At 38.9% G+C, this 24805-nt stretch overlaps 1 protein-coding gene across 7 annotated transcripts in view; it reads left to right on the top strand.

Annotated features, from left to right (window-relative positions):
- Positions 1 to 24805, top strand: part of EPB41L3 (erythrocyte membrane protein band 4.1 like 3) — a 213412-nt gene that overhangs the window by 69712 nt on the left and 118895 nt on the right. For 4 of the 7 annotated variants that reach the window (XM_039845723.1, XM_039845733.1, XM_039845706.1 and 1 more), the window contains exon 1: positions 2149 to 2278. The exons of 2 other annotated variants lie outside the window; for them this stretch is intronic. The gene's annotated coding sequence lies outside the window, so the exon portion shown is untranslated. Of the gene's footprint in view, positions 1 to 2148; positions 2279 to 24805 lie in introns of those variants that run through there. One more of the 7 variants, XM_039845760.1, reaches the window with a different exon arrangement.

The raw sequence follows: 24805 nt of genomic DNA, 5'->3' as shown, positions 1-24805 counted from the left end.
AATGTGATAACGTCTTTTTACTTTATTTTTAAAGCATAAAGAATTTTGGAAATAATCCCTTATTTTATGAAAAAAAAATGGAATCCTTAAAGTGACAACTTAGTGGGTGCATTATTCAATGTCCATTCATTCATATAGCAAAAATGTTCAGTGCTTAGCTTGCAGTGTATCCAGTGAGGCACTGTGGGGAGACAGAGATGACTAAGAGAGCTCCCACATGATATTAACAAGGTAGAAGGAAGAGAGTGTATGAAGAGATGCAAGGAAGTTACTGACAGCTATGTACTGCTCATGAGTTGTTTGGCATTTCTTTTCCTCCACAGCTGTGCTCAGAAAAACAAAAAGAATAGCAGAGAGCCTTGGTCAAAGCCAAAGGGTTTCACAGTAATTGCTTTCTAGATTTACTATTAAACTATGAAGCAGTATGGTTTTTACTTCAAAGTTTGAATTCATGGAACACTAGGATAATTAGCTAGGTACTTCTAACTTTTAAAAACTATATTTAGTATTCACACATTTTCTCCCAAGAAAACAGACATTCAGACACAATTCCTGATTTTCTCCATCACAAGGAAGATTGATTCATGAATCAAGGAGAAAACAGTTTGCTTTCAATTAAGAAAAAAAACAGGAAAAATACAGCAATGAATGAAAATATGAAACCATCTGTGTCTCCAATGATAATGCCAACTTAGGGTTTGTTGTAAACAATACAGTTTACCGAGGCCACCTTTAAAGGAGTGTGCTTTAGTATGTGCACAAAAAAAGGGAAATAAATTTATTCTTTATTCATAGATTTTATATGCAACACATACAGCCATATAAATACAAATGTAGTATGTGTATATATGGCTCTTACACTCATGTGGCCCTGATAGGAAATTAAGACAGGTGACCCCCAAATATATCATCTAGTATCTGAACTATCCCCTTTATCTGTCACTTCAAAGACAGTTCAGGCCCTTGTTACCTCTGGTACTTGGAACAATGCCACAGTCACTTCCTATCGGCTTCTGGTATTTGTCTGTCCATTCTAGTCTTTGCTCTATCAACAGATTATTTTTCCTATAACATGACGTAAGTCACATTTTCTTGCTCATAATTTCCCAAAGATGCACTTCTTCTACAGACTACAGGTCCATAAACTCCATAGCAACAGAGTAACCGTAATTTTCCAACCTGCTCTCCCATGCAATAAGAAAAACGTCCCCTCCCTTTTCTGTTGTTTTCCTTGTCCTAGGTACCGAGGCCAAGTGTCAGGGACAGACCAGGCTCACTAATCTCTGCCACAGGCATTTATTCTGCATCACATCTTTGGCACCCAACAGTAAATGCAAATATTTTTGTGAGTCCATTTTCCCTCCCTAAATGAGTCGGTGAACTCCTGGAAGGGTGACCAGAAGTACATGGAGAGGACCTTAAACATTTTAATAAATATACAACTCATGAGCAGTATTTTAATAAATACTCCATTAGAACTTAGATATTGTGAGATGACCAGGAATAATTTGTCACTTACAAATCAGATGTAAGCACCCTCCTCTCCATTTCAGTGTTGAGCTTTATCGATAATGACTTCCTGTTAGCTTGGGAAGCTTAGGAGACCTCCTGTAACTGTGAACATTTACAGTGCGGAGGGGGAGAGTGGGAAGTAGAGAAGTGGGAAGTAGAGAACTGCCAAAAACTGCTTCCTTCACCTTTAATTCAGATCTTTATTAACATAGTATTTCTTGAGCGCCTACCCTGTGCGAGATACCACCAATTTGAATTTTTCTTCCTAGAAGAAGAAAAAAATTACTGTATTCCCTAAGCCAATAAATAACCCACCTGAAGGTCCGGAACACTCCCCCCATCTCCCACAGAGGGGTGTCTGGGAGCGGCAAGGAAGAGATAGAGGGCCGGGGCAGTAATCTAAGTGGACATCCAAAGGCTAACGCTATTGGCAACTGTCTCCAGGCGTTGTCCCCAGCTTGACCTACGCCAGGATGGAGAAGGCTGTTACCACGTAACTGTCCTAAACTACGGAGGTGGCCGCCTCCCCCGCAGCCGGGAAGCGGAGTCAGGACGAGGTTGGCGTTCTCTGCGCCGTCTCTGGGAGTGTGCCCCCGCCGCAGCTCCGCGGAGCCTCCGAGTCTCCTGCAGGGGGGCGGGGAGCCGCAGCAAGCAGCCCGCGTCTGCAGCTTCCTCCCCACGCCCGCGCCTCCTGCGCACAGCGCCGAGGACGCGCGCCGAGCCCGTCCACACGCCCCCGCGCGCCCGGGCTCTCTGCCCAGCGGAGGTAACTTTTCTGCCTGCGGGAGCGGGGGGACCCGAAGGGGGTCCTCCTTTTGCGAGATGCGGAGGACGACCCAGAGGCCGGGGGCAAGGCGCGCGGGGCTGCGCCGTTGACGCGTGGCTCCCGCGCCGCCCAAGTCGCCAGAGCCCAGCTCCCGCCGGGCCCGATCGGGACCCCGGCCGCGCGCCGGGACGCCAGCCGGGACGAGCCGGTGCGCCGAGCCCCTCACCCGGGGACCTGCCCTCTCCGGTCGCCGCCGCGCTGCAGCATCGGCTGGGCCGGCGCGCGGAGCCTGAGAACCGGCCTCCGGCCTGGGGGACGGGGTGGGGTTTCCTCGGAGCCCTCGCCGAAAAGGGCGACTCGGTCCCCGTGTCTTTTCTCGGTCAATTTGCCTAAATCCCCCGTTCGGGTCGCCATGTTTTAAGTTACCCCTTGGGGTGGGGGCGAGGGCCAGCGGGCTGCGCAGGGAGGGCGGAGGACGGGGTGGGGGAGCGACACTGCGGCGCCTCGCGGAGCGGGTGGCGGGCCCGTGACAGGGGCCCTACGCGCGTGGCTGCGGGCTCGTCGCGGGTGCACCGCGCGGGGTAAGGTGCGCTCGGCACAAAGCATCCCCGCTCGGGAGCGGGTAAGCAGCTTTTATGTAACTTGTCTCCTTCCCCGAACTGGGGCAGCGTCCCCCAGACGGCGGCGGGGGCTGCAGCCGGGCCGCCGGGGGAAGAGGGAGCGTCCTAAAGAGGCTGCTCCTGGCCCTGGCACCTGCGGGCCCCTCTTGCCCCTGCCTTCTCTCTCCTTGCACCCCTGAGTCGGGAGGCCGAGGCTGGCCTGCCGTGGCCGAGGGGCCGGGAGCGGCGCGGCTCACCTGGCGCCCGCGGGGCTGCGAGCGGCTTGGGGAGATGTCTGCGAGAGTGGCTCTGCGGCGGGTGGGGGCGGGGAGGCCGGGGCTTCGGGCCACTGGAGTCGAGGTCTCAGCCAATTCCTTGTGGGGGTTTCCCGGCTCTTGCAGCGGGGGCTCGCCTTCTCGGATTTCCCCTCTAATCTTCGCCCTACTTTCTTCCCCTCCCCTTTCCCCCTCTCCCTTCCACTCCCCGCCAAGTTCATGGCTTCTGCAATGCGGTGGGTGTGGTTACCTAGTAAATTGTAACTGTGGTCCTTTGCAGTGGGAACGTTCTTTCCTTTTCGGTTTTTATATTTACGGATCTAAAGTTTTCTAGGATTTTCTCCTCCAGTTGCAGCCCCGAGTTTAAAGTTGGGAAAAGATTGTTGCAGAACAAATAGAATGATAAAGAAAACATGTGGTATTAATTACTCCTGGAGGCTGGGCTGAGAAATCCTGAGAGGGCCAGGCAGTAATGCTAATGCAGCGCTTCCATTACGTGTTTAAGTTAGTGTTTCAGCTTTTTCACATTAGTTTTGCGGAATTGCTTTTGCAGATATCCTGCCTGTCCTTTTTTTAGGCTTTTCGAGGCAACCAGGTGTGTTGGAGTTTCCTTTGCTGGCATTAACTTCTCTAATAGGGTCATCACACCAAGTGCTAAAAACATTTTTTCTTTTTTGAATTTTCACTGATTTTTAAAGTCTCAAGGAAACTAAAAAGACAAAACTCCACTTATATTTGGGAGCCCTGGACGTAGCATGAATTACAGCAAATTAAGCAGAAAAGTCCTATTAAGAAAAGGGAGCATGTCAAGCTTGAGTGAACTCTGGAGAATGGAAGGTGATTTATATCGTGGCTCAGACAAGGTTTTTTAAAAATGCATGTTAATTTTGATATCAAACTTTAAAAACTTTAGTTGGACTAACAGTTATTGTGAGAGGAAATAAATTCTAAATTGAGAAACGGGACTTTCATGTCTTAATCTCAGAAGGCATTGATAAAAATAAAATAGCAGAATACTAAATACTGCCTCATTTGCATTATGACTTTCTGATGGTTTAGTAAAGCGAAATATCGGATGCACAAGTTACTGCATAAAGTATATCTAGCTAATGCACTTTAGGCAAATAATTCTTTGCAAACAGAACATGTTCTGTGAATGATTTATCAGTAACAGAAAGAGTAGCCACTTTGTAAATCTTTTTTAGCCGAAGGTTTGAGAAGATACAGGTCAAATGTCAGTGTCTCAGTGAAATATTTACATTTAATTTTTAAGTCATTTCTTCTGTATAAAGACAATTTAGTTTAAAATCAGTTTTTGTCAATTCTTATACAGTGCTTGGACTTAGGCCAGTTTTAAATTGTGTTGAAATAAGAGATCAGAGATGTTTTTACTTTATCAGATGCTATTTTACATGTACATTGGTTTTTAAAAGTTGGTTGGTCAAATGCATTAAGGAACCACCCAGGTAGAAAGAGGCAGTCCTTCATGTACTGAGGGATGTGACATTGTCATTATTTTGAGAATCCTTCAGCATTTACTATAGGTTGGATTAACTTTGGCGGGAACATGCTGTCCAAGGGATTCTCTTACATGTTGTAAAATACATATTTATCTTTTAGGTTAGTGTTTTAAAAATAGTCTTAAAATTCACAAATTATAATTTATATTCTCTAGTAAAATAGAACTCCAAGAGTGGGCTGAAAATGAATGTTTTTTTGTGAGCATTTGACTTTAATGCAGAGCCGTTTCTTGAGTACTCTACTACCCCAGTCATCTTTTTAGTTCCCATAGTCTCTTCCAAGTACCTAACCATAGTTTTCCTCTGAATGCCAGCTTTATTATGTAGAATTACTATTTATTATGTAGAATTACTATTACTTTATTATGTAGAATTACTATTGAAAACTACGAGTCAATTTACTTTTAGCACCACTTCATTTAGAGAGATCTTTAATGGCGCAGTTGCTGCATCTATTCTTTCAAAAGGCTAGCTTGCTGCTAATTTGTTAGGAATTCATCAGATACCCCTGGAGGGTTCTGCTGTCATTTGATTTGCCATGGCTGCAAAGAATTATGTGCTCAGAAGAAAGGCCTGGAGCAGTGAAGTCATTGCCCTGCCCAGTGTTGTGACATCACTATGGCTCAAAGGAAACAAGGGTGGGGCAGGCAAAACCAGATGGTCTGAAGCATCTTACTGGCTTTAACTTTGCCTGATAAATGAATGAGACTCTCCTTTCTCAAGTTGAACTGCACCATAAGGTATTGTTTGGAGACTTGGAAGATAGACCTGAATGCAAGACTGCATGGGAAAGTGTGTTTCATAGATCAAGGACGAAGAGGGGTTTTTTTGTTCAAGAGTAGAAATCATTGAATATTCCTTTATTGAGGAAAATACTGTAATTCTTTAAAGAGCCATTTAAAATTTTCTAAAAAACGAGAATAATGAGTCTATATTTTTATTTATATATAGAGTCAATATATTTCTTACTAGTCTTTGTACCAAAACAGCATTCTTGCTAAATACTTGGTTTAGATTATTAGTGTTGTCTTTTTAAAGTATATGGTGTCTATAATGATACACTTTATTTTCTGGGTAGGCAGTGTTCATTCTGATTTATTTTTAAATGATATGATTGCATTTGGCAATTGAGAAAAATGGAAAAGTAGAGATTTCACAAGTTTACAAGATATCGGTAGTGATTTGGGGTAATTGATTTCTATTTAAGTTTTTGTTTGTAAATTATTTTATGATTTAGCACTTTAATCCTTACTTAGAATTCTAGTGCAGAGATGAATGCAGACACTTTTCACCCAAATTAGTGATGAATAACTTATAAGAGGAAGTCTGAAATTCTGAAACTGTTAAGAACATTTCATGTTTGGATTTCTGAAATCAGCGTGATATGAGCATACAGAAACGAAGAACCACAGACTAGCTGCAGATGTTCATTGACTTTTCTATACCTCCTTGGTAAGATGACTGTCATTTTTTCATGTGAGTGTATTATGTATATAGGAGCTCTGGGCAGTTCTTACTTAATTACGTAGCTATTCCAGAACACAGTTCCAAAGCAAAGGGAAGGAAAAAAATGGGAAGAGTGGCACTAGTAGAGAAGTTGAAATTAGGTACCAGTACTGCAGAACACTTGGTTGAAGTGTCTACAGTGCTGCATTTTTAGACCTTGCGATGATTGGTTAAATTGCACACTTGAGAGTTGTAAGCTTCTATTAGCACCAAACCCCTAATTCTTTTGTAATTTGCAGTACAGAAAAAAGCTGACAACTTAATTTTTAGATTGCTGACATTTTGATACATTGTTCTTATAGCCCTTTCTTACCAACATAAAAAAAGAAGAAAAAGAAGCAGAAAGGTCTGCCTTAGATCTAGAAAATATGTGCTTTTTAATCTGCCTTGGGTTTATTTTTCTCTCCAGTTATACTGAGCGATTTCTTGATGTGAATAGGCACTTATTTCTCTTGGAGTTTCATCCCTAAACCAAGTACAAGTCTAAGCACTTTTAGCATTAAGTATTTAAAGAATTGAATAAAAAAAAAATAAAGCCATTTGTGACTGATGCTTCATTACAAATAATATTTGAACAGGGCTTTAAAAGCACTACTGCTTTATTTAAAAATGTGAATCTCTGTATGTAGTCATTATTTTTAATGGCACTGTCTTCTTCATAACAAGCTTGCTACTCAGTCTGTAACTCAAATTAGATAGGTTATAGAGGTTTTGCCATATCAGAGAAGAGAATGCTGCAGGTACTAAGAGAAAAGAAGAATGGCTTCTTCCAGGGGGGATCTGCAGGTGGCCCGCTGCCTTTCCTGCCAGCTCTAATTGGTGTCATGGAGGACATCAGTATAGAGGGACTACTCAGAAGAGGAGGGGATCAGAATGGAGTGTGACAAAAGCTGAAAATGGATTAGGGCCAGGCGATGATACTGATCCTGATGTTGAACTAAAAAGAGAAAAAGTATTTTGTTGTAGATTTCTCATTGGTGTTTTTGTTTGTTTGTTTTTACATATAGTGTTTACAGTCTTAGTTTCTTTGTTTTATTCAAGTCCCAACTTTCTAAAACATTTTTTTCTTTTCATTTTAACATCTCTGAAATTGGGATATGTCTTACAGTTGCTTTCAGCCATGTGGCAGAGAGAAAGCTGGCAACTTAATTTATTGGTTGGGAGCATGCATCAAAAATTGGAGATTGGGTGTCAGCTGATGGAAGAAAATGTTGGAGACAGTAATGGAGCAATCATAAGAAAGTGCATTGTTAGTGAAGAAACATAGAAGATGCTATTGTGTAAAAGCGAAGAACAATAACTGAGTTGGCATGCAATTCAAAAGAGTTGGGTTCTGATGTTGTGAAGAATTTTTAGTAATACCTTGGCCAATTTATTTATTTATTTATCTATCTATTTATTTAATTTTATTTTTTACATATGTTTAGAGTGTGTAAAAAATCTATGAGAGTTCTTTAAAGAATTAGAAAATAAAAATTCCAAAATATGAGTCATAGCTTAATTGGCAGAGTGCTATATAACATGTTATCACTTACAATTAATGATTTCATGAGTTTTATGAAATATGGTTTGTTACTTGGCTATGCAAGTTTTTAAAAAATGCTTTATAATGTTCAGTGCTTATTTACATGGCCCATTCTATGAATTATATATTGTTTCTTATGTGCATCCCTTTATAGGAAAAATCTATTGAGTGGTCTTCATTTTTCATTTTGCTTTTCCATTTTGGTCCTTGGAAAATAGTTGGACTTTGATAGAGATTAGTTATTGAGAAGACATTCCAGATGTTAGCAGGCCTCAATTTAGGTAGAATGTAGCTTTTACCATGGGGGAAGAGCAAGAGATGAATCTAAGGAAGGAGTGTGGGGCCTGATTATGGAAGGTTATTATATATAAGACTAAGTGATATTTTGGTCTTGGACTTGGCCTAGGTAGTAGGGAGCCATTGAAAATGGTTCAGTAGGTACTTCAGATCGAAAGACACACAGACTGAAAGTAAAGGGAGGGAAAAGGATGTTTCATGAAAATGGAAATGAACAAATAAAAGCTGGGGAAGCAATACTTCTACCAGACATATTAGACTTTAAAAGCAAGGCTATAACCAGAGAAGAAAGGACCCAACAATTCTACTTCTGGGTATTTATCTGGAGAAACCCAAAACACCAACTCAAAAAGACATATGCATCTACATCTTCATTGTAGCATTATGTACAATAGCCAAGATATGGAAGCATCCTAAGTGTTCATCAATAGACGAGTGGATAAAGAAATGGTACGGATAAAGAAATGGTACACATATACAATGGAATATTACGTAGCCGTAAGTGATGAAATCTTGTCATCTGCAACAACATAGATGGACCTTGAGGGTATTATGCTAAGTGAAAAAAGTGAAACAGAGAAAGATAAATACCATATGATGTCACTTATATATGGAATCTAAAAAACAAAATATACGAACAAATAAAACAGAAACAAACTCATAAATACAGAGAACATTTTAGTGGTTGCCATATGGGAGAGGATTTAGGGGGATAGGTGAAAGGGGAAGAGATTAAAAGTACAAATTGGTAGTTACAAAATAGTCATGAGGAATAAAGTTAATGTAATAATTATGGTGTCAGATGGGTACTAGATTTATTGGGGTGATCATTTTGTAAAATATATAAATTTCTAATCATGTCATATGCCCGAAACTAATATAATATTGTATGTCGACTATAATTGAAAAATAAATTATTAAATACGAAAAAAGAGGAAAAAAAGTAGTTGAGTAGGGAAGAAGAATATCTGATGATAAGGTAGGATATATTGGAAGAATAGGAGTCTGGAAACAGATGGTTTTTGTTAATAGACTAATCCAAAAATTTTCAGAAATTGAATGTAATGACTTTTTCTCTCAGTGATTGATATTTGGCAAATCACAACATATATTTTTTGTGGTCATATTTTGGCGAACGTTAAATACTGCTTTTGGATTGTTTGGGGTGGGACATGAGATATACAGAAGATGGAAAGATTTTCATTCTTAACCTTTTACTTGAAACATCTTTGTCATTTCAGACATTGAAAATAATGGATGCTCACTCTAAAATACATTCTAACAATACTGAAAAGCAAAAGAAGAAATCTCATCATTTAGAGATAGCTACTGTTAATCTTTTTGGCATGTATACCGTACTACCTCTTTGAATGTATACTATACTGTAGTAGGTCTTGGAATCAAACCTGCGTTGAGCTCCGAGGCTTTCTGTTTAATAGCTGTGACACGGGTCAAGACTCTTAACTTCCTTGAGTCTGTTTGCATATTTATAAAATGGCTTAAAGCTTAAATTGCAAGGCTATGAGGACTAAATGATACAATACATGAAAAGTACTGAACAGGGTACCTGGTATATCCTAAGTGTGTAGTAGAGAGCAGTAGCTTTATTTTGTATATGTATAGTTTCATAGATAGGTACATAATATTTTATATGAATAGACTGCTAGCTTAAATATTAATATGTAACCATTTTCTTTTTATGTAACAGTATGCCCCGGGAAGCCTTTCATATATGCAAATTCATATCTACATCATTATTTTTAATGGGAAATAAACATTTTCATTGGGCCCTGTACAGTACTGGTAAAGGATCATTACCTTAACAATGGTGATAATTTGAAGCCTTGTCATCTAGCCTCTCCTCCTCCTCATGCCTACTGCCTACACTTTTCATCATTGTCTTGAAGCACACACATCAGAGGCCTGTGGTGAAACAGGACATTAAGCAAAATTAAAATTTCTAATGATAATTATGTACATGTCATTGGTATGTATGAATATTTAGTTTTAACGAACTAAAACAACCAGCCTATAGCCATATATTTCCTGATTTCTTAAAATTTAATGTGGAGTCTTTTAGCAGAGAGCTGACCTTCCCCAGCACAGTCTGACCTTGAGGTCCCAGGAGCCCAGTCTCCACATGTGTGTCCTAGCACGCCCCAAGGGACAGCAGACACCACAGCCTGTAACGGAACTAGACTCCGAATTCAGAGTCAAGGCACTTCAGAGTCTGGGATACTTTAGGAGGTGTGGGGGCATTAGGCTCTCAGATATAGAAAAATTTAAACTTCCCTTGGTCTTGTTCTGAATTCTGAACCCTTCCTTTGTCCTCAGTAGTAGAAAGTTAACAAATGTCAGACTCAGTTTGTAGATTTCACTCAGGTTCCCTAGGGATATGGGCTACTCAGTTATGTTATTGACAAGCTCATGCTTTTGACTGATCCTAGGTTTGCTTGAAGTCTAATCTTGTTTTCCCTACGTTCACGCAGTTGTGGAAGATAACTTTATGATCCTAAGATGGTGCTAACTGGAAAAGTGCACCTAGACTTCTGTTAGGTCCAGCCATTATGGAATCTGTGGGCTTAAGGATGGGCCTGAGGGAGGATTGCTTTTATGTAATTTGTATTTAGAGTTGCTTACATCACAGATACAGTTTTTGGTAATTTCATTACAGAGAATTCTTGCTTTTTGTCTGATACCATAATTTTGTGCTGTTAAGTGATGACTTTTATTAACTTTAAGAGGGATATGCTTAGTGGGCTAAGTATAGGGTTGGAAAAATAGAAGTGGACTAATTTGTCTGCTCAAGACACTTAGAAAGTTTTCTCCCTTGATTTTTGAAATCTAGATAGAAGTAATTCATGGGGAGGAGTTGTGTTGTAGGATAAAGGAAATACGAGTTAGAGAAGATGTAGATTGAAACATCTGCCTACCTTCAGCTTCTGGAAGATTATTCCATTTCTCTGGAAAAGGTCCCTCATTTGTGAAGTGGTGGTAATGGCTAAATGAAGTTGAGATGAGACCTATATAGTCAAAGATGTTTAGTGCTGTGTGTAATGAGAGTAGGTCCATAGTAAATGTTTTCTCATTTCAGCCAGTAATGTTGTTTGCCTACTTTGCTTGTACTTAGGGACCAATGGTAGGAATTGTTACTTCAAAGATAAATCCTCATTTATGAGATTCTACCACAAACTCCATAATCCAAAAGATGTCCCTCAATGAGAATGTAGAATTTTGTCAAATGTGAAACTCCAAATAATAGTAGTGGTTTGCAGAAAATTAGCCCGTGTTTTTCAATTTTTCATGTGCAACAGAATCACGGAGAATTATTAAAAAATAATTTCTAGGGACCAATCCACAGGTCTGGAGTTGGGTTCAGATATTTATTGTATGTCCAAGTACTTCAGTGGATTTCGATACAAGTGGTCCTTGGACCAAATTTTGAGATGTACTGTCTTAAGGGATCTTGTCTTAATGACTTCAGTTTACTGGCTATTGTCTGGTAAACGTTTAATCTCCAAAGATAATACACTGTAAATAAAGAGTACTAATGTTTGAGAGAATGCTTAGCATAGAGGAAAGGGCACTGACCTTGGACTCAGAAAACCTGGTTTCACTGGCTGGTTCATTGCTTATTACTTTAGTGGCTGTAGGAGAAATTATGTAACATTCAAAAGGTAACGGAAGTAAGATAAAGAGTCAGTTTTATTATCTACTACATAAGAATGGTAGTAATTATGTAGCATAATGGTCAGGAGTATTAAATGAGAATCTAAGTGAAAGTACATGGCTCTTAATACATCTTTAGGTAGAGTTAGTTTTCTTTTGTTATGATCGATAATAGAAAAATGGAGTAAAATCAGATAGTGAGGAAGAGGTGCTTCTATGAATAAATGTGATTCTGCTGATCAAAGTTATACTGAGCTAATTGGGTCTTACAGATATTCTCAAGGTATTATGAGGTTTTTAACTTATATATGTGAGACAAAGTGATTAAAAGCTTAATTTTCTTTATAAATATTACTATTTTTAGTGATATTACATGAATGATAGATTATATTATGATATCTGTTAATTAGCATCTTTTTCTATGCTCACATCCAAAGAGGACACACATCTCACATAAGCCACATATAGGGGCAACAAAACAAAAAGTCACTTGCAATTCATACTTAAACTGCATCAATTTCTTAAGATCCAAATATGAGTTCCAGAGAGAGCTTCTAGTCCTTGGAGCTACAGCTATAATACAGGGCCAGAAGACGCTTTTCTGATAGTGTGGCCCTGTCTTTGGACAGAGACCCAGCAAACCACATGAGTTATTTAACCACCTCGGACATTGACTTTTCTCCCTCTCATTGCAGCTTCTCCAGGTATTGTCAAACTTGAATCTTGGAGTCACCTTTAAGAGTGCTTTAACATTAAGACAATGAAAGATGAAGCATGGAATATACAAATATTAGTAAATTAAATTTCAGCATCTTCTGCTTAATTTCCAGTGAAATGTTCTTCTGAAAGATTTATTGGTTTTATTGGTTTACTGTCATTCTTGTTAATTTCTACATGATCTTCGTTAAGAGTTTGATTTCAGCTTGGTGATTTCCTTGCCTGTGCCTTATCCTGGCTAGAACTGTAAACTGTCTTATTTGGTCATATTAGTGTACTGAAGAGCCTGTGTTGCTGGTCAGAGCAAGAGCAGGTTCGTAGGCAAGCATCAACTCCAGGCCCCCGACTGACCTCCACCCTTACTATCTCAGTATTTTACTCTCCCCCCAAATGAATCCATGTCTTTTCCACTCAGGCCAGCTTATGTCTGATTATCTCTCCTCCCTGTGCCTCTAGTTAAAGTGTCTCCCAGCCTAAAGAAACAAATAAAAGAAAACAAACCAACTCCATCTTTTGACTCAGCTTCCTCATCAAGCTTATTGCCAGTGTTTCTTCTCTGCTGCTTGGCAATGAGTCAGATGTCTTTGAAATTATGATTTATCCAGGCAAGATAACTCATTTGGCAACAGCGAGTTAATTTTAAAAGACTCACTAACATATACTAAAATGTAAATTTAAGTTTCTCATTTAATTTCTTGTACAACTGAGAAGACTGATTACAGTGTGCCAAACATGATACTTTGAACTTTTGTAAAGTTTTTTTTCTTTGTTCATTCCTTTATCGATGTATTTGTTTATTCCACAAATACTTGTGGAATGCTTATTAACGTAGTAACTTCCTTGGTGCCAGGATTATAGCAATGAACACGACAACCCAGGCCTCTCTCTGCTCTCTTGGACTCTGTATTTTAAGCAAGGGGACAGGTAGTAAACATATAAACATACAATTTCAGGTAATGTTGAATCCTCTGAAGCAGGACCAGGTCACAGTGACTATGAGTGTGGAGGGCTATTTTAGATACTGTCATTTGGGGACGTTTCATATTTTATTAAATCCTTCCTCCTTCTTTGTACCCCTTCTCTGCAAGTATGATATCAGTTCTAGATTGTAAGTGGTAATGGGCAGGAACCGCATCTTTAATCATCTTTATGTCTTAAGCCCAGTACAGTGCCCAACAGCGAACTCATTTAACTGCCGAATATGTAGATTTTACCTCCCCACCCCTTTCTTATACCTTATCTTTCTTGTGATGTTATCTTTACTTAGAATATACATCCTCGTCTTTGTTTTTTAATTTCTTTTACTATTACACTCAGATATGGACTTAGCATGAAACTAATGAAGTTTTTACTTAAGTTTGAATTATAACTTTGTAATCTTTTTCTTAGAGAACGTTCCCAAACTGAAAAGCTTCAGTGCTTATGCAACCTGCATCTGCCCCTGATCCTAAACCACATTCAGCTGCAGCTCTAGTTAACCAGAATCCAGAACTTTGTCTCCCAATTTATCTTCTTTTGAAGTATCTCATGGGTGCACATGAGAGACATGTTCAAAGGCGTGAATTTACTTGTGACTTAAAGTAGTCACTGAATATCTCGGAGTTATAAATTGATATGGAAATGTGCAGAACAACCCCTTTCTATTTCCTGCAGAATTACTGTGAAGATCAAATGATATAATTGATATGAAAGCACTTTTCAAGCTGGAAAGATGCATATGATAATAATTGACTATTTCTAAGGAATTAAGATGGCAAACATTTAGAGGAAGGAACATCTTTGTTTTATTTCATGCTCTGCTCCTACTGTTCTGTGCCTTCATTAATTTTCTTAACAATGGAATATATCTTGAGTACTTATTAAGTGCCAGCACTGTGCAGGTATCAGTGTTAGAGAAATGAACAAAATAAACAGCAGCGTCTGCTGTCATGGGGCTCCCTGTCACCCAGGGCACAGAGATAAGTAATTGCCTGCTTGACAGTTGCAGTCCACTGTGACATATGCTGTGATGGGAAGTTGGGGCACTAAATGAGCACAAAGGAAGCTCACCTACTCAGACACTTGGATGTGTGGTCACGAGAGGAGAGGTCTAACCTAAGAACTGAACGATGACCTAGAATCAGCTTACGATAATGGGGAAGGGGGAGGGGTGGCCCAATAGGGTCTAGAGTAGGCAAGAGGGGAGGTGTTTGAGATGACGCAGCAGCACTATACAAAGTCCAAAGGGGAAGAAGGAGCTTGGTCACTTCAAAGAGCTGAAAGAAATTACATCTGGCCAAGGGATGAGATGGTATCCAGGCGCAGTGGAGGAGATGATGAGATGAGCCTTGGAGGCAGCTGGGGTCAGAGTTCGGAGCCCCAGAAACTGTGTTATCCTGAGGGTGATGTAGAGCCAGTGAAGAGTTTTGTCTTATTGGATGACACAGTCCAATATAATTTTTAGAAAACTTATTATGACTCTTGTAGTAATCTAGGGAATTTACTTTTTATGATAGTATATCAATTTAGTTAAAATTAATCTTTTTGAGTCATTTTTTGAGTGAATGAGTGAATTAGTAAGCTTTGACTCCACAGCAGTCTAGGTTTAGAAACCACTTAACCTTAAAAACATTTACTTTTTTCTATAAAATGAAAATAATCACTTCACGTAATAGTAATCCTTTTAGCAAACTTGTGTATAAATCCTTTTTCACATAGTAAGTACTCACTAGCCAGCAGCAGTATTACTGTCCAGGGAAGAATTAAAGATGGTCTGAACTAAGGAAGTGGTATAGAGATGGAGGGAAATGAATCACTTGAAAAACGTTTTGAGTCTAGCTGAGGTGTTGGGTTTGGGAGACGAGGGAAAGTAGAATGGCTCCATTAACTGTCCCCTGAGCTTGCGTCCATCTGGGGAGTCCCAAGGTGATGGTGGGTTAGTGGTGGTGGCCTGAGTTGGGCCTGAGGATCCTGTGGGACATCCAAAAAGAGATGTGTAGGAGCCTTCATGCAGGAATCTGCAAGCCAGAGGGGTCCAGCTTCAAGATCAAGACTCCGAATCTTTAAAATAGGATGATCATTAAAGCCATGGAAGACGAAGTACTAGAGGGTGGGAGAGGGAGAGGAATCTACATAGAGGAAAGTAGAAGGGGAAAAGAGGATGGAAATACAGGGCTCCCTAGCAGCCAGGGCATACTGACACGTGACTGCATTTAGCTGTGATGATGATGGTGACCTCACAGTGAGGAGCTCAGAGAGTGGTACGATTTCCCTTGTCATGCACATGTTCTTTTGCTTCCGAGCTTTCCTTTCAGTCCTTGACCCAGTGCATCCTGAGGGTGGAGCAGACCGTGGTGGGTTGAGGAGTAAGCGGAAAGTAAGGAAGTGGAAGAACTTGTGCACAGCTACACAGCTGGGATACGTGGATGCGCATAGAAAACTCGGAAGCACGAGTAACATAAAATGAATAAATGTGTGTGTGTGTGTATGAAATCCAAGGTGTTCTGTTTTTCTAAAGAAGTACTTTGAGAAGTGAAAGCGACATTGCTAAAAATAGCCTACCTCTCATGTAGATAAGGTGTTGTATTTAAAATTGTGACAGGCAACTTAGTTTAAAACGCTAAACATAGATTTGCCATATTTTCTTTTATGCAGACCATAAAAGGCTCTAATGTGTAGTTTTAGAGTTCCAGAAAAGGGATGACAGCTTTTTTATTCCCTTAATTTGCTCCCTTTTTCTTTATGATAACAGAAACGATTCTACCAGTGGTAAAATATTCGTGATCATAGCGGAACATAAATACTGATGCTGTCTTGTCCATTACTCAGAGATAAGCATTAAAATGACCCATCGATGGTTAACTAAGAAATCAGAGAATGCCGACATAGGGTTGAGGATTCTTTTTAAACAGTAGTGCGAAATATTTCTGATACACAAAAAAGTTGAATAACAGTATGATGACCACCTGTATACCCAACATGCAACTTAAGAAATAAAACATTACCCTAAATTGCTTAATACCCCACAAGTTCTCCTCCATAACTGTACCTTCCTCCCTCCTAGAAGCAGCCACTCTTCTGAATTTGTGTTTATCGTAAACCATAGCATTTCTTTATTCCTTTCCATATCCAGTGTATAATATCGTTAAATTTTTGTGGCATTGTTTTAATGTTTAAAAAACTAAATGGTGTACTGTGTATATCCTTCTGCAGCTTGCTTTTTCATTCAGCATCATGTTTGTCTGTATCCGTCTTATCCATATCTGTTGTATTCCATAGTATATTTCTTATTAGTGAAGACTGGATGCTATAACCAAAGTTCATGGCTTCCTTACCTCCTTGAATAGGGTCATGCTTCCACCTCAGAGACGTGGTACTTGCTGTCCCCTCAGCCTGGAAAATTCCCTCTCAGCACATTTACACAGCTGGCTCCTTGCTCATACTGCCCCACCAGCACTCACATTTCCGACACTACCTATTCCCCTTCCTTGCTTACATTGCCTCATATTACTACATATTTTACTTATTTATGTTTATTGTGTGTCTCCCCCAACCAGAATAAACCTTGAGGACAGGGCTTATTTCTGTTTTGTTTACTGCCGTAGACTCCAGCCCTTAGAACAGTGCTAGGCACGTAATAGGTGCTCAGTAAATGTTCAGATGGAGTTATTTAAAATACAATGTCAAACAATCCCACAAACTTATGAAGGAGAATTCTAGTTGAATCTTTAACATTTCATTTAGTGGATATGGTTTTGTTGAAAGAGATTTAACTTTGAATTATAAATACAACCTTAAAAAGTGAGAATTTTGATGAGAAGAAAAGAGCTTGCCTGTATGGCCTGCTGGATCTGCTTGGGACATAAAAGAACTGTTGTGAGTGGCAGGACCAAGACCTTGCTTCACAGAGCGTTAGGTTCAGCCATGCTTCCCGGGGTGACAGTTGGGTTCTGGTCATTTTCAATTAACTTGGACTTGTGATGCATCATGCTCATTATAATAATTGCCCCCTCCCCAAGAATTCACACCTTTGCATTGTTAATACTTTCCAGACATACCATCTGGCCTGCCCCCTTCTTTCCATTCTAATTTTAGCAGTCTAAAGTAAACAGGTTTTTTTTTTTTCTTACCAATGAATATTCCATTGTCTCATAATTTGGAAAATAATTTGCACACCTCTCATTTTCACTCTTTGTATTCAGTGCTGGGAAAATCAAAGAGCAGCTAAGATTTCATTCTGAGCTCTTTAGTTAAACACCAAGTAGGTAAGTGTGGTTTTGGTTAGGCATGTATGCCAGTTAAAGAAAAATGAATGATAATTTTTCATTTGGACTACTGTAGGAAATTATAGCTATAAAAGTAGGTATTTGTGTTTTTTCTAATGGAAACATCATTTATAACAGTTTTGAAGAAATTTTATCCAAAAGAAAGTTTTCATTACTGAAAACTATTTCTTTATAGGAAAGTAAATTTTTCTCTAAATCTGAGTATTTTGTCTAGATTTCAGGAGGGTACAGATCCAGAATTTCTCTTTGTGTACCTCCAGGTACCCAGAAGGCCTTTGTGAAATTAAATGGTCTTATTTCATGTTAAATTTGTTTTCAGTTCCTGTATATTCTTTTTATCTTGATACTAACAGTGACTTGTTCTTGAAATGAGGCTCTGAAATCAGTGTGATGAGTTGAATATGTCTGGTTGATAAAGGGGAGTTGATTGAGTGGTAAAGAAGATATCGACTTAACCTAGAAGTTACTTCTCTAGTAACTAAAGATGGGAGGCCTGCCCCCTCCATAATCATTCCTTGTGAACTACTTCAATTGATAACCCACACTATTAGGTTTGACTGAGACATACAGGTGTCTGCCTCTTTGGATCCATCTGCATTTAGTGTCATCGAGTTAAGGATGTCTGATAACAACTATTACTCAATTTGAAGCTATTATTCTTCAACTTAAAAAGTCAGGATTCTGTCTCAGGCCCGGGTCAGCAAATTTGATGTTTTGAAACTCTTTCTATAGAGTCTGTAATAACAGATAATTGTTTTTATGGCTTTCTAGTGAAATGCAATTGCCTGATAGAGCTGTCTTGTTTCTTGGCATTCTTTTATCTGATACTGAAAAGGGGATAAGGTTGAAAAACATTTCAATAGAAATACCAGCATCGTTACAATCCTCATAAGCATTAAATAAGCATTGACTGTTTTTCTTCTAGAAAGTATCTTCTTGGAAGAAATTGCTACGGACACTGGAATGATTTTAATGTATCTTCCTGATAAAGGGAAGTTGGTTGATTGGTAGAGAAGATACCAATTAAGATATTCTCTTATAACAAAAGATTTAGAAAGCCCATGCCCTCTAAAATCATTCTCAGATCTTAAATTTTTAAGAAGATATAGATAAATATTCATTTCATGTTTTGTATTATGACATAATTTCTATATAATAATCAGACACATAATTGTGATTATAATATGTATGTAATATATATTACAATTATCGTGGAAGTTTTAGATAAGATTTGTGATAGGCAGTAAATTATCTTTATATATTATATAATCTCTACGTTTAATCCCAGCTCAGTCACTTTTTACTAGCAGTGCAGTCACAGGCAAATTCTTAAGTGTCTCTTAACCTCCACCTCTTTACCTGTAAATTGTGACTAGTAATACTAGCCTCACTGGGTTTATGAGAAGTTTATGTGCATGTATATCCAAAATGAGAATTGCAGTAAAGTTGATCTCATTGTGTTATTGTAAAGATTATTATTAATATTACCAATACTTTGTAGAGTTGGTTTCAAAATGCTAGTCTATGGAGCAGTGCTGGTCCATGTGAGTTTTCCTAGGCCATGGTATCTCTTGGATAAACTCCTCACTGCTTTGATTGTCTGGGTCCTATGCAGACCATCGGAACAGGCTGCCCCCTGGGCTGTCAGGCCCTTCTCTTAGGCCCCGCCAGAAGTAAATGTAAGAAAGGGCAAGGAACAGGGGGACTTTTGTTACCTGGCTGTCCTTGCTTTTGTATATCATTTTCGATTGAATGAAACGAAATATGGCATATCTGTGTTAAAACTGGGTTTTCTACAATGAATGCTTAAAAGTGAAGTACTGAAATAAGCTAGACAATGATCTTACAGTGTGAACTTTTAGCATCTTTCAGTCTGACTAGCGTACCTTCCATGTTACTTTGAAAAACTACTCCTCGTTCTTGTGGTTTTTGGGGGTGTCAATGTAGGTTGCCTGCTCTCTGGATAAAATGATAGGCAAGTGGACCAACCCTTGTCAGTCATGCTTCTCTGTTCCTGGGCATGTGATCCAGGCCAGCTCAACAGATCCTCCCCCAGACTCTTCCACATGGATAATGGAAAGATGGCCTTAACTTTCTGAGTGGTTGAGATGGAAGAACGTGGTCTTCTTGCTTGGCCCAGAGGGCATGATGCCAACAAGAGGGATGAGGTTATTTTAGCAAAGTAGAATCCCTGAGGTCTCTGGAGCTGCCCTGTTTCCTGCGAATGACCAATGGAAATGGCCAAATATCTTTTGTTTATATTTGCTGATTAAGGATAGGAGGAAAGCAGCTGTTAGCAGTATAATATAGTAGTTAAGAGCCTAGCCAATCACTATCTCTATGAGAGAAAAGTTAAATAACCCTGCATGCTTCAGTTGAGAAGAATAATAGTACCCACTTCATCGTTTGTTGTGAGAACTTAATGGTTTTAATATTTTAGGGCAATATATGTGTGTGTGTGTGTACACACACATATTTTTAAACCCCAAAAAAGTAGTAAGGACATGATCTTGGACAATCCTCAAAAGAGTCAATTAACAAGCTTATACCAACAGGCAGTAAAATTTTTTTTAAGTTGAAATATTTTAAAAATTCAAATGGAGAAAAATTATATTTTATTTTGCTGCAGAATTATACATAATTAATTTATATCAGTTTTATAGTATAATTTCTTTTCCTATTTGGACTGTCTCAACTGACAAAAACTCAATTTAAATTTAGTTCGAAGAAGAAGAGAAGAATTCAGGAGAAGGAGGCTGTGGTGGTCTGGCATCAAAGGAATAAATGAAGGAAACAGGAGAACTTAAAGGGTTTTGTTCGGAAACCATTATGGATAATTTTTGCTTCAGTAGCCACATGTAACACCATTTCACATTCAATAATATCAGCTTCTCAGTTTGTGAAATCTAAAAGTGGAAACCACTGCTTTCAGGGCATTTGTGGCCCTTGTATAATGTGTATAATACATACATCTGTCCTTACGAAAGATTTTAATGGGTATTACTCATTTCGTATATTCCCGTTTGCTAAAATTAATGATTTTTTGATACTAGATCCTTGATAATATTTCTCTTTCAATATTAAGACATTGCCTCTATAATGTGACTTATGGTACGTTGTAGTAAAATGAGAAATGTATCTCTTATTTTGTATCTGTTGCTTTGCTTTGTTATGAATTCATCGTTTAAGATTTGGCCTCAATTAGGATGACTTTTAAGAGCAATTTTAGTTATTCATTTTTTCAGCTTATTGAAATTAGACATGGGTCAAAAACCAAGGGAATAGGTATGTGCTCTGAGGGCTTTGAACTCTAATGAAATTTTATGGTGGCAGGCTGATGACCGCATTTGTGTGTTTTTGAAGCTGGGTACAAAAAGATGAAATGTATACAGTCTTAATTTGTCATGTTGAGTATATCTTACATGACATATACCTTCTTTCATCTGGATCACCATTTATATCTTCAGATATATATTGGTTAGATTATTATTATACTGTAACTATAAACATCTATTTAACATTAAAGGAATAAATTTCACAAAGATAACCTATTTACTTGCAAACCACCTGCTAAGATGCATTGTTTGATAATGTTTAACTGCATTCTTACTCTATAAGTTAAACTTTTTAACTGTTTGTGTATTATGACTAAGGTATTTTTTTGTTATGGCTAATGTTCAGACTAGTTGTCAATATTTCAATATTTTATGACTAAGTCAATAATAATAATATTTTGAGTGCCAGCTGAGTTAGTCATTTACATTCATGTACTTGTTCACTGACTATTTATTGAGTATTATATGCCACTTTTCTACATAGCAGTGAACAAAATGCAAAAAAAACCTCTGCCATGTGGAGATTCTAGTCTGATCTTCAGGTAGTTGTAAGCCTACAACATCTTTGTCAGGTAGATATTATCCCTAGTCTGTAAATCCTGAGTAGAAGTTCGAGCTTCGTATTTTTTTACCTTGTGGAGTAAGGGAGGGGTGCATGGGTGATGTTACCTGTAAGAGAAGTAAAACCAAAGTTAGTGCAGCGTTTTCTAACTTTATTACCCCAAATAATAGTTGTCAGTAAGTGTGTTATTCTGTGTAACATAGTTGGGGAAAAGCTAATGTACATTGCTACTACCTGTCTTATTATTAATCGTGTACCAGTTTTTAGATATTCTTTTTTAAATAGCATTTTGATCATGGAAACATTGGATTTAAATTCTTGGAAGATAAGTGGACAAAGTTTATTATCTTTCACTTTTTATTTGATTGGCAGTAACCTTAGTAACAAAATACTTATATGGAAAATACAGTAGTATACTCTGACACTTTCTAACCAGGACATTTTAATTCATGGGTGATTAACCATCCTGACCTGGCTCTCTTCCTCTACTATGAGACAGGCTACTTGATTGCCTCTTCCAGATTAATACTCTGTGATTCAGAAATATGTCCAACTGATACAACTCAGAAATAAAGCTACTGACCTAGATTATTTGACCTTATATTCTCATTGATTTGAATCATATTTCTTTGGGGGACATCTCTCATTTGACACCTTTGAAACATTATCGATTACTAGGAATGGTCAGGGTATCAAGAAATTCAGCAATGAAACAGGAAACCCAACAGGACCGTGGACAAATCCTGGACTTGCCTCAGAAGACAGGACAGTCCATTCCTGAGTGGAATTTGCTTTGATCCACACAGACCTTTTAGATTTGGGTTGGTTGGTACTCTCCAGCATTTGCATAGTACTCTACATTACAGATCATGATAGTCATCATTTGAGTATTTCCTTGAAAATTGAACCGTGTAAAGCTGTGCGTAACTAACTGTTGGAGGAAAAATTACCAGTGAATACTGAGCTGAATTTACTTCAAATGCAGGAAAAGGAAGGTATGTTAGTCTTGTAGCCAGGTGGACACTAGACTAATCAGAGGGATCACTTCGTAAATTAAAAAATTGTCTAACACAATGCTGTACACCCGAAACTAATATAAAATAATACTGAATGTCAACCGTAATTGAAAATAAAAATTAAATTTTTTTTTTTGAAAAAGGGAAAACGAAGACTGTCCAGTGCGTTAGATGGACCTCACAGTTGAAAAGTAAGATGATACCAACATCAGCACTGGCAGAGGTCCTCAGTAACTCAGGAGGAGATACTGGCAACGATGTCCTCTAATTTACAATGTCCAGCATTGCTATGCAGAGCCCTCTGAGGGACCCGAAGGTGGGGGACACAGAGCAGGTGACTTCAGCACCTTCTTTTGGGAAAGAGTTCAACAGGTTCAGAAGAACCAACCTCTGCTCTTAAAATGTATTTGGCATTTGATTTGTTGGATTATATAAATTCTTGGTTACAGGTGATAACTAAGTGACTATTTTTCCTCAAAATTTTGAAATGGAGAAAAATGGGAAATGGTATGGACAGGGGTAACTGAGATATAGGGCTGATAAAGGAACAGGACTAAGAGGAAAGTCTTGTCATAGTCAGTTTCCCTTTACTAGAAATTCTGAGATGTTTTACAATCTTCTCAAAGACACCCACGTGTGTTTGTGCCTCTGTACCTATTAATGGGGTCAGACACAGCATTGTGGCACATGGGCAGTTTTCGCTAGGAATGCGATGTGTGCTTTTACTGAAGAACAACTTTTGAGGGTTTATTGTTGTTTTAGTCATGTTTTCTTCTCTTCAAAGCTTAGCATGAGTTGTTTTCTTTGCAATTTTTCTCTCTTATCAACCCTATAATTTTATTGTAATCACTGTTGGGATGTCACTTGACACACATCCAAACTGACGTCTTTGCTGCTGAGCAGATTGCCCGCTAATTTGCCGAACCAGTGGGTTCAGACACTTTTTAGTGAGGTTCTGCTTATTCTTTTTAGCTTTTGAGATGTTGTATCAAAAGATAAAGCCCAAATCTTTCCATTTGAATCCTCCTCTTTATCTGCAAATATCTGTCCATGTAGAAGCATGTTTTTTGTAGTATTGTTTCTGAGTAATAAATGTCTACTGGCAGGGGACCAATTGCATAGATGTTTACATCCCAATAGTGCACAGCTAGTTTAGTGCAAGGAGATCGTTTCTATCCATCTAATAAGGAAATTGTTAAGAAATAGTATTCAAAATATGTTGCTCATTCATTATGTCATTCAGCAAATATTTACTGAGTGCCTGTCATTGAGTGCCAGACATTATTCTGGGAACTGAAGATAGAGCAGGGAACAAGCAGATAAAAATCCTTGCCATCCTGAAGGTTCTACTCTAGAGGTGAGAAACAAAATAAACAATAACAATATAGAATGTGGGAGTGTAACAAATGTTATGGAGCAAAATAAAGCAAGGAAGAAGAATAAGAAGGGTGGGGTTGGAATTTCAAAGAGCAGTTAGGGAAGGCTTTAGGAAAAGAGATGCATTGAGCAGAGCTCTGAAGCGGGGGGCAAGGGAAACCCTGGGGGTGTCTGTGGGAAGAGCATTCCAGTGCACTGTGGAGAGTGTGTTGTGGGGATGGGTCAAGCAGCTTTAGGAGCAGCAAGGAGATCAGTGTGGCTGGAGTGAGGGGAGGAAGTGTAATAGGAAGTGAGGCCAGAGAAGAAATGGGGCCGCAGGCGGTACTGCCTTGGCTTCTTTAAGTGCATTGAGGAGTGATTGACAGCTTCTGAGCGGAGGAATCCATGGCCTGACTTTAGATTTTAAGAGATGAGCTCTAGAAGATATGTAAAGAATAGACTCTGTGGGGAGAGGGAAGGAGGGCCAGGGAGACCAATTAGGAGCTTGGTATAGTGATCTAGGTAAGGGACAATGTTGACAATATCTAGAGCCACATGATTGGTTAGGCTCTTCAAAGACTGGGTGTGTAGGTAGAGTTGAACTAGCTTTAAATATTGAGCCCAGAGGCATCCAGTGTCTACAGACCAAATGAGAACAGTCAGGTAGGTAGGGAGAAGGAATATCTGGAGTCTGACGTCAGGGATCTTAAAGGAGAAAGTGGTGGTGGTGTTGGGGTGGCGGGGGGCGGCGGGTGTGGATAGTGACCTTACCCTGTGCTGCCGATGGAAAAAGCATAGTGCAGAACTGTGTGTATGAGATGCTTTCCTTTTGTTTAAAGGGGAAAAGTTTATATACATATTTGTGCTTAACTATGCCTAAAACATT

This window comes from Pteropus medius, unplaced genomic scaffold (assembly GCF_902729225.1).
Source record: "Pteropus medius unplaced genomic scaffold, Ma_sr-lr_union100, whole genome shotgun sequence".
NCBI lineage: Eukaryota > Metazoa > Chordata > Mammalia > Chiroptera > Pteropodidae > Pteropus > Pteropus medius.
The sequence above is the reverse complement of the archived record's forward strand: the minus strand, read 5'-3'. Positions and strand labels throughout refer to the sequence as shown.